This window comes from Suncus etruscus, chromosome 4, assembly GCF_024139225.1.
Source record: "Suncus etruscus isolate mSunEtr1 chromosome 4, mSunEtr1.pri.cur, whole genome shotgun sequence".
NCBI lineage: Eukaryota > Metazoa > Chordata > Mammalia > Eulipotyphla > Soricidae > Suncus > Suncus etruscus.
In genome coordinates, this window is record NC_064851.1 from 104,859,932 (window position 1) to 104,869,463 (window position 9,532).

A 9,532-nucleotide genomic window follows, 5' to 3' on the forward strand; every position below is an offset into this window, starting at 1 on the left:
TGAAATATGAGTTCTGTTGGAGATTCTAAGGAATGTCAGGTTGGAGATCCAGAGCTCAACATAATGGGTGACATCACAAAAGTCAGCCAAGGGGCAGAGGAGAGTGGTGGGGTCAGCTGGGGGAGAGGGAGAAGTCTGTGATAAGAAGACTTATAACATTTTGGAATTTCATTCTTTCTTTCCTTCCTTCCTTCCTTCCTTCCTTCCTTCCTTCCTTCCTTCCTTCCTTCCTTCCTTCCTTCCTTCCTTCCTTCCTTCCCTTTCTTTTTCTTTTTTAAAACATTTTTGAGTTCAGCTCAGGGGACCATGGGATACTGGGGATACCTGGGTCATCTGCATGCAAGACAAGCACCCTCCCCAATGTGCTGTCTTCCTGGCCCCTGTCTCAGATATTTCCATTTCTTTGTCTTCCCCCAACTCTTTTCATACAGCCTGCCCCACCTCTAAACTTCATTTCATATATCTACTGTTCCAAATACCCAGTTTGGTACAATGAGGACTATTGGACGCAAGACATGTATAACACTTTACAAACATAGATGACTAAGCAAAATGCCACTTTGGTCAAAATTAAATAAATAAAAGCTCTTAGTGTGTTCTATGCTAACACACACCAGAATCTTGTCTTCAGAGGAGATGAAAGATGCTCTTAAGCCTTTGTTTGACAGACTCAGTCCAGCAATCACTTTTGAAGCCTCCTCTCTCAATACCTATAATAAAAACAAATGATTCAATAAAAATAAGAGCCAAGGGTAACCAGGCATCAAAATAACAAATATCGACTCATGTTTAACCTAGCTCTTAATTGATTTAGGATCCCTCAGCTCAGCCACTCACACCTAAGTGACTTTGGACAAAGTCCTTGAGTTCTCTTCATCTTTCCTATCCCCTGAAGTGCCATCATGCTCCCACCACACAGGGACGCTGTCATAAGTGAAAGAAGCTTATTAAGTCATTGGTGGCAATGATGGACCATGGTTGAGGAGCCTTTCACCCAGACCCCACCTTTGAAAGGAGCAAGTGAAGCTTTAGCATTTCAACCCAAACATTTCAGCCACTTCAGCATTTCAGCCCAAACAAGGCCATCACCTACGGCCTGCATGCCCTAAAGCTCTGGTATTTGCTGTTCTGCACATAATATCTTCCTTGGAATAGGATTTGAGTGCATGCAGGTATGCTTATCTTGGACATTTGGTCTGAGAGAGACAGAGAGCAGTAGCAGCTCACCTAGCCACACTTCTTCCTGCCCTTTAAGTAGAGCACACAGACAGTGTGCTCTTCTAGATCAAAATGCTCTCTTTGGTCCCTTACTCGGGTTTACCCAACTAGCATGAGGAATCTCGGACTTTCCCTGGCTCCATGGATAACCTAGTCTTTAAGGATCTCCTAAGCCATGCCCTTAAAGACTACTCACTGCCTTTGTTTACTCTCAACTACCTAGCAGGGGCTTGCACACACCAAAGATGTTCAGGCATGTATGTCAAGCACATGTATGAGCTAAAACTTGCAACCCCTCTCTGTTCTTAGGGGCAGTCATTTAGGTATCAGGGTGGTGATAGGACTGAAAGGATTCTCTGATGGTTGATCTCTGAAAACCCAACTTCAGTGGTAACAGGAGTAAGTTCTGAGGCTCTGATATTCAGTGTCAATAACACTGTTTTATCAGTGAAACTTTCCCAAGTGGTAGAACTTCAATTTCTTGCCAAAATAAGACAGCAAACAAGGAGGCTGATGTATAGGTTGCTGAACTCGATGAGGAGAATCTGTCTGCCATGGAGCTTGATATTAAATCATGACATGCTTTATCTCACAAGCACACATTCAGGTCCTTATACATTCTTCTACTTGGGAACAGTCCTATGTGTAAATATTTTTAAATGTGCCAATGATTGCTCTAATAGTGAACAATGCCAAAGGCAGGTGATCTAACAAAAGATCAGTTTTAAAATTGATCTTCAAAATACACTATTGCCTGATTTTCCAAAACTTGTTTTTTGGCAGGGCTCAGGGGTTGTTCTAAGCTCAATGCCTGCAATATCATGAAGAGCCAGGGTTAAAACTCAGGCCTCCTACACACAATGCATATATATTTAGCCATTAGACATTGTTCCCTGATTGTTTTCTAAACAAGAAAAATGAAATGGACTGAAAAAGTCAGTGTAATCTAAATTCAATGTCCTTATTGGACTCCATGACATGATCATTACTCCTTTCCCCCATCTTCACTAGGGCTAGTTTTCATTTGAACAGTTTCAAAGTGCCATTTGCTTCTTGTCTCCTTACTCCAGCTTGCTCCATGAGTTTGTATATGTTGTGTTTAGGGTTTGTATAAGTCATGTAAACTTCCCTTCCATAAATGGAACTCAGTTTAGATATAACTAATGAAATTAAAGTCAACGTGGGGCTGTCTGAGAAGAGAGTAATAAGGTCTAGCTTAGAAAAGCAACTGATTGTAGAGGGTCTTACAGTAGATGATAAAGGAATGGAACCAAAGCCTAGCAGGTGATGTGATGGGTATAACCCATCTTCAGCTTAGAACTGAAGAAAAGGGGAGGATGTATGACTGAGGACGCAGGAATAGCAGCAAAGGAGGGATAAGATGGGTATCAATTTAGGGACAGAGGAAGGAGAATGCTGAGTGCAGACATGAGTAACAGGTACCCCTCGCCTGCATTCAGGTCCTCCTGAGATTCTTTACTTACCTGGGCCCTGCATTCTTGATTTGCTGAGTGCTGGGATGGCTACTTATGAAGATCTTTAGGAGAAATATCAAATGAAAAAAGGAATGGACATGTGAGCATTCCAATATCTCTGGAGGAAAACTTACTGGAGAAACCCTGAAAAAAAAGAAGAAAAAAACTCTGAAAACTCACTTGTAGATCTGAGTTGAATCCTTCTCTATCATTCAGGGAACACAGAAGCACATGTATTGTTTTCCTGCTCACCACCTGGGATGACTCATTCCTACACCAATCATGCACTTGGAGAGGCAATTTGTAGAAAGATAAATGACAACATCTATTTTGAAGTTTCAAATCATTCTTTTGTAAACAGTTGGTGCTGCTGATTTGCTTCCTAATATTAACAGTCCTAATTCCATTAAATCCCTGATTTCTGCTCATTCTTGAAGAAGGGCCTAGAATAAATCTCCAGACATGATCAGCTGTTCACTCTACTTCTTCCCTTTGGTCTGTCTACTTCAGGTTCTGTCTCTGGGTGGTCAACTACTCTCATATCCTGGGGCCAGAGACTATATACAACCCACACATGCAGAATGGGACATTCTCAGGGGCAACTTCTGCACAGACACCCCCAAAGAAACAACAATATTCATGGCCTTGCTCCTAGCACAGAAGAAGTCACCTATGAATGGAGACAGTGAGCATGTAGAAGCATCATCTGAAGACTGAAATGTGTGCTGATAGTGCTAGGTGTCAGGGACACCATGGAATACAGAAGATACCAAATTCAAGTTTAGACTGGGTTGATGTGGAAATGATTGGGAAGACTTGCCAAAAAAAAAAACACTAGAGAGGGAAACAAAACAAAATATAAATATGGCAGTTTAAGGCAGCAAAAGGGGCCGTCAAGATGGCTTAAGGGCTAGTGCTTTGGCTTCATATGCAGGACGTCCAGATCAAATCCCAAGACCACAGAACCCCCTGGTCCCTGACAGGAGCAAATTTTGAGCAGCATTATGGAGCCCTCCCCAAATGTTTTTTAAGAAAAAAATTTTTTGTGTTAAGGGGTCATATTTAGCAGGTGCTCAGGACTTATTCCTGACTCTGTGTTCAGGGATTACTCCTAATTTTATGCTAAATGGCTCCCTATATGGTACCAGGGATAGAACTGGAGTTGGCCACATGCAAAGCAAGTAGATGTTTTACCCCTGTATGATATCTCTTCCTCCCTATACTTCAATTTTTTAAAAATCAAATGGGGGGAAGGAGCTTTTAAAAAATCAAATAGAAAAAAAGTCTCGTGCCCATGCTCTCCCCATGTATAGCGTAAATGGAGAATCAAAGACCTTTATTTGGGTGAAAAGATACAAAAATTAAAAGATATGAGGGGTTAAGAGGTCTGTAGTGCTAAGTGGTTTCCCACAGGAACTGCTGTTTCTAGGAAAGAAGAGAAATGACTGAATCCAGGACCTTTCTTATTCCTGTAAACCAGGGGTCTCAAACTCAATTTCCCTTGGGGACGAAGGAGGCAAAGTCAGGGTGATCCTTGAGTGCAAAGTCAGTAGTAAGCCTTGAACATTGGGGGGTGTGACCCAAACAACTAAAACAAAACAAAACAAAAAAAAAATTCCTCTACGGCAGGGCCACAAAAAGTTGTACAGAGGGCCGCACATTTTGTGTAAGGTTGACTTCTTTATTTGAAACTCACTTTGCCATTTCTCCCCCATCTAAAACACGAAGCTAAATAAGATAAAACAGGAACTATTATAAGATAAACCAGGAAGTAGTACAAGCTAAAATAGGAAATAGCACAAGATAGGACAGGAAGTAGTACAAATAGTACAAGATAAGGTAGAAATAGCACAAGACAAAGCAGGAAGTAGTACAAGATAAAAGCATCAAATTAGAAGGAAACCATGATTTATTCTCAGCTGTACTCAAGTAAATAAGAAGTCTTAGGGTCTTCTTTAAAGGAAGAAAGAAGATCTGGCAGAAATGCATTTTTTTTTCATTTAATAATTAAAGTTAAGATGTGAGCCCCTCCCTCTTCTCATGGGTCACGCAGACTTCTAGGGCCCATTCATCTCCAAGAAATGGTCTGGGTTTGGTGGTGGTGTTAGTGCTGGAGTGGTAAGAAAAGGTACTACTAGCATGGTCAGAAGGTCCAAGCAAAGTTCCAGAAGTAAGAAAGAAGATTTGCCAATGACTGAGGTGCTGGAGGAAACACAAGAATGTGGCCAAAAGCCACTTCAGTGTCTGGAATGAGAGAAAAATCAGGCTCTGTGTAGGCAGTGGTCAAACTGCATGTTTCATTCAGCAGGTCATGTTCAACTGAGGGCAAGTTTAGACATAGGTGGGTGCAGTGCCAGAAGGAAAGGATTAGAGGGGTATTAGAACCTAAACCTCTTGGAATGGGGCTCCAGAAAGCTATGAAAAACTGATGGGCCAAGAGTGGGATGGACAAGAGGTACAAGGAGCCTCAAATCTCCAGCAGGATAGAAGAAACTGACACACTCTAGAGCCAGGGCTGGCTTTTCTCCTAGAGCACCCCTGGTCTTGAGGGGTGAATGGAGTATAACAGGGGCCCACAGAGATGGGGGTGCTGACTTGCCAGTAGGAAGCCAATTTCCTCCCACCTAGAGGCTACTTGTCTTGATATTTCTGCAAGGAGGCGGCTTCTGAGATTGAGGGTTCAAATTACCAGCACAAAGATCAGAAAGCAGCAAGACCCAGGTGGGAGGAGAGTTGATATAGGGCCTGAGTTTCCTCTCTTGGGTTGCCCCAGCTGTCTGTCTCCCTGAGTTGTTCTGGCTTTTTTCTTCCTGACCTCCAAATCAATTGAGGGGTGCGTATGAGCCTGGGTAGGTGGGAGTGATGCTGTAGATGCCAATATCCAGTCGGGAGCTCTTCATGCCAACCACAAGCAGGTCTATATGGAGAAAGTGATGTTTAGGGGTGGATGCAGGGGTGGTGGTGTGGGGTATACCCCTCTGTCCAGATGGGAGCTGGAATTTGGAGAGAGGGGACTGAGGTCTCTTACCTTGTTGGGTTTTCCTTTCTCAGACTCAAAAATCTCAGAGCGGGTCACCCAGTGTGTGCCAGGCAAGACCCTTGAACTGGTGGAAAGCGAAGTCCAAGGCTGGGGCATTCGGGCATGTTGAAAGACTGGACGTGCTTCTTCCCTTTCCATATCCAGAGTATCACCTTTGAAAGCACTGGTTGAAAGGGCCCTGCTGGAGCTGCATTGAGGGGGACACAGAGAAGACAGAATGCTCAGGATTGGCTGTTGCGTATGTAAACATTTTTATGGGATTATTATGTTACCGACCCTACCTTGATCGGTGATTGTGCCCTACCCTAGGGTGTGACTTGGCATTCTGCTCCCACCCTAGGGTGGTTCCTGATTCTTCTCCCACCATTGGGTACCACACAATGATGGGATCAGACAGGCATATATCAGTGATTCTTTTAAAATCATACAAAGTCCAAGATGAGTTATGACTCCAAAGTTTTAGTAACTCCACACTGTATGGTGATTTTGGACCATACTCTTTACATGCTTTTTAAAACTGATCTAATTCTTCCATCTGATAGGGTACATAGTTAGAAACATTTACCCCATGTAAAGGGGATGAGGCCGGATTAGCAAAATTACTCTGAATACAGCTCTGAGGCTGTGCATGTGGTTCATCGTCTGACTCTGTACTGTTGTGCGATTCAATTTTATGAATAGAATGAGGCCTCACTTCTGGAGTTAGTACTGGAGGTTGATCATTGTCTGAGTCACTACTGTCATGTGATTTGCTAGAATCAGGCTTAACTTTCTGAGTTGTTTTTCTTCCAGGAAAAATTCCTATATTGTTGATGGTGGGGCTGGATTCGTCAGCCCGCACCTTGGTCTGAATTTTCGTCTGAAAAATTTCTTTATTATCCATACTGGTTTTAACATCACCATTTCTACACTTTCTATTTCCTAAATGCCAGCCAATACCTATGCTCACAGTAACAATGTGAGCCAGCACAGAAATTCCACAAACTATGCCATTTTCATTTGAAATCTAGACCACAACCACTCAACTGTAGTGATTGTCCTTAGATCCAAACCAATTAGTTTAAAACAAAATGGAATAATCCATTTGTATAATAGAGAACCAATATGTATGCAAAAAGGTGGCAGAATCCACATGACTAACCACAGAAACCATTTAATGGTCAGCAGAGGAAATTTCCAATGAAGTATTTCACTTACAATTATTGAGGGTCCAGGTTCAGCCTGTTCAGATGCCATAAGGAAAAAAGCCCCTCACCTTCCACAGACCCTTGCTTTTATGCCCCAGAATCACCCAATGGTGGGATCAGATACCACCCAATGGTGGGAGCAGAATCAGGTACCACCCTAGAGTGGGAGCAGAATGCCAGGTCACACCCTAGGGTAGAGCACAATCATTGATCAGGGTAGGGTCAGGTAACATAATAATCCCATAAAAATGTTTACATAACCAACAATTGACAAGGAATTCAAGAACCTTTTATACCTTCCCCTCAGGCGGTCAGCTCCCTGCAGCTGTGGAGCCCCTCACTATCCGTCATTCTCTGGCCAGAGATTTCTCCTCTGGGTCTGAGCCTTGACTCTGGGTCTAAGATTCTGATTCTTGGTCTTTGTTGTATTTGAAAAGTGACCCTCTGACATTCTGACTCTTTCTCCTCCTACAGGAAAAAAATCAGACCTATTTAGCCCTTAGACATGTATTCAAGGGCTGAAGAGTTAATCCTAGGAGTAAGCCACTTATATTTGACCAAACTTGGTTAAATCCCTGGCACCACATATGTTGTTCTCCAGTGTACCACCAGGGATCATTGCAGAACATGAAACCAGGATAACCTCAGAGCACAGACGGGTATGTCCCCAAATTCAAAAATAAATGAATAAATTCAATAATAAAATTAAACAAAACATTTCTTTGTGGGAAAAATTAAACGTGTTCAGTTCACTCTTAGTATATAGGTTCCTGGGAACATTCTAGTCTCAGGAGCTGAGATCTTCGGGTGGGTGCTACTACCCCTCTACACACACCTTATTCCTTTTTCACCCTGATCTCTGAATGACTATCTCATGTGGCCAGCACTTAGGGGTCAGGTTTTAGGACCCTCAGATCCTCGCATGGCCAATCTGTGACTCAAATACCAACTGACCTTCTACACTTTCATTGTTCTCCAATACAGATCAAATATGGGACTCAATGCCTCCCTAGGTGAGTGGATCCACTTTCCAATGAGGAATTGATAGGTAGACTCTTGCCACTCTCAACCTCAGGGCAGGACAGATCATAACTACTACATCAGATCTACTATTGGGTCAATGCCTTGTTGCTCCCCAATTTAAATACATGCAAAACACACAGCCCATTGGAGGGTATCCCAAATAATAGTCAATACCATTGATGATTTTTCAAGACTTTGGTTAAAAACAAACAACAAAAAAACATGGTGCCTTATGAAAGCAGTGAAGCAGATTTTTCATTGTCCCTTGAAGGTAGCACCCAGACAAGAACAAGAATGGACAGACATTGAAAATGGAGAGAACATGGAGGTCTTTTTGCTATAGATACACATCAGACCCAGATGTTCCTATCTCTGAGGAGGACAATGCATACTCCTGGCCTTGTATTCAAGCCTTCACCAGTTATCAACAATCAGTGTCCTTCCAGCCTCACACTAAAGGCCCAGGTTGGCTATATTTCACTGCTCAACAAATCCTGAAAAATGAGAAGGAAAATTTACTGCCAGAAACATTAAAGAAAATGATGCATCTGAACTGTAATTCAGGTCAATGACTAAACTACCAAATTTGATTTCTAATACTTACCCAAGAACCATGGATTAGATAGTCAAAGGGCAGAAAGAGGGTCCTTCTGAGACTCTTACCTTCTCCTGGAGACGACTGTTTCCATGATGAGCTCTGCAGTCTTCTCTGCAGTTGTACACACATCAGCATCCCCAAGACTGCTGTTAGGCATCTCTGACCTGCTGCCCCATTTCACCCCCTTTGACCTTCATTTCCCTTTGAAAGGTTTGAAAAAGTCAGAGTTCGAGATGTTAAACCTTTCTGCTTTCAAGATACAAGTTTTGGCAGAAACACCATCAAGCTTTAATTGTAAAACTGTATATTCAGTTCCCAGTATCACCAATGAATGAATGGTACTGCCAGGTAAGCCCTTCCCCCACAAAAATGTACATAAATGCTTGATGTGCTAAACTTATTCTTCCAACCTCCTTGTCAATTTGAAATACCTTATTGCTTCTCGACCTTTTAGCTAAGATCAAGTGTAGTATCTGTTCTTATCAGTTTAATATCTGATATGTCCTCTATCTGAGGACAAGATATTAAACGAATTTTTGAAATCAGAAGAGGAACTTGCTCTGTCCGCTCCGCGCATCGATCTGGTATGCAGTACCTCCAGGAATGGTGCACCAAAAAGAAAAAAAGAGAAAAAAAAACAGTAAAAAAAGAAATACCTTTAAAAAGATAAGAAATATTTACAAAGTAAATTTTTACAATGGTTGATGGAACAATTCTAGACACATTTAGTTAGCAAAAAGGAGAGTTTTGACCATTGTCATGATAGTTGTCAGTGTAACTGAACTCACCACTCTGGTAGTGAGTGAGAAAAATAGAATGTCTTATATACAAGCAAGGAGTGGAGAAAGAGGGAGTGGGGGGCATTGGTGGTGGGAATGTTGAACTGGTGAAAAGGGGTGTTCTTTTTTATAACTGAAATCCAACTGCAAACATGTTTGTAATCATGGTGCTTAAATAAAGATATTTAAAAAATAAAATACATTTTTTTGAA

The 9,532-nt window shown here is 42.0% G+C and overlaps 1 non-coding gene across 1 annotated transcript; it reads left to right on the forward strand.

Annotated features, from left to right (window-relative positions):
• The first annotated feature begins 8,975 nt into the window (after positions 1-8,975).
• Positions 8,976-9,158, forward strand: LOC126008147 (U2 spliceosomal RNA). Its single transcript, XR_007495531.1, has one exon. It is a non-coding gene; the product is annotated as a U2 spliceosomal RNA (small nuclear RNA).
• The last annotated feature ends 374 nt before the right edge of the window (positions 9,159-9,532 follow it).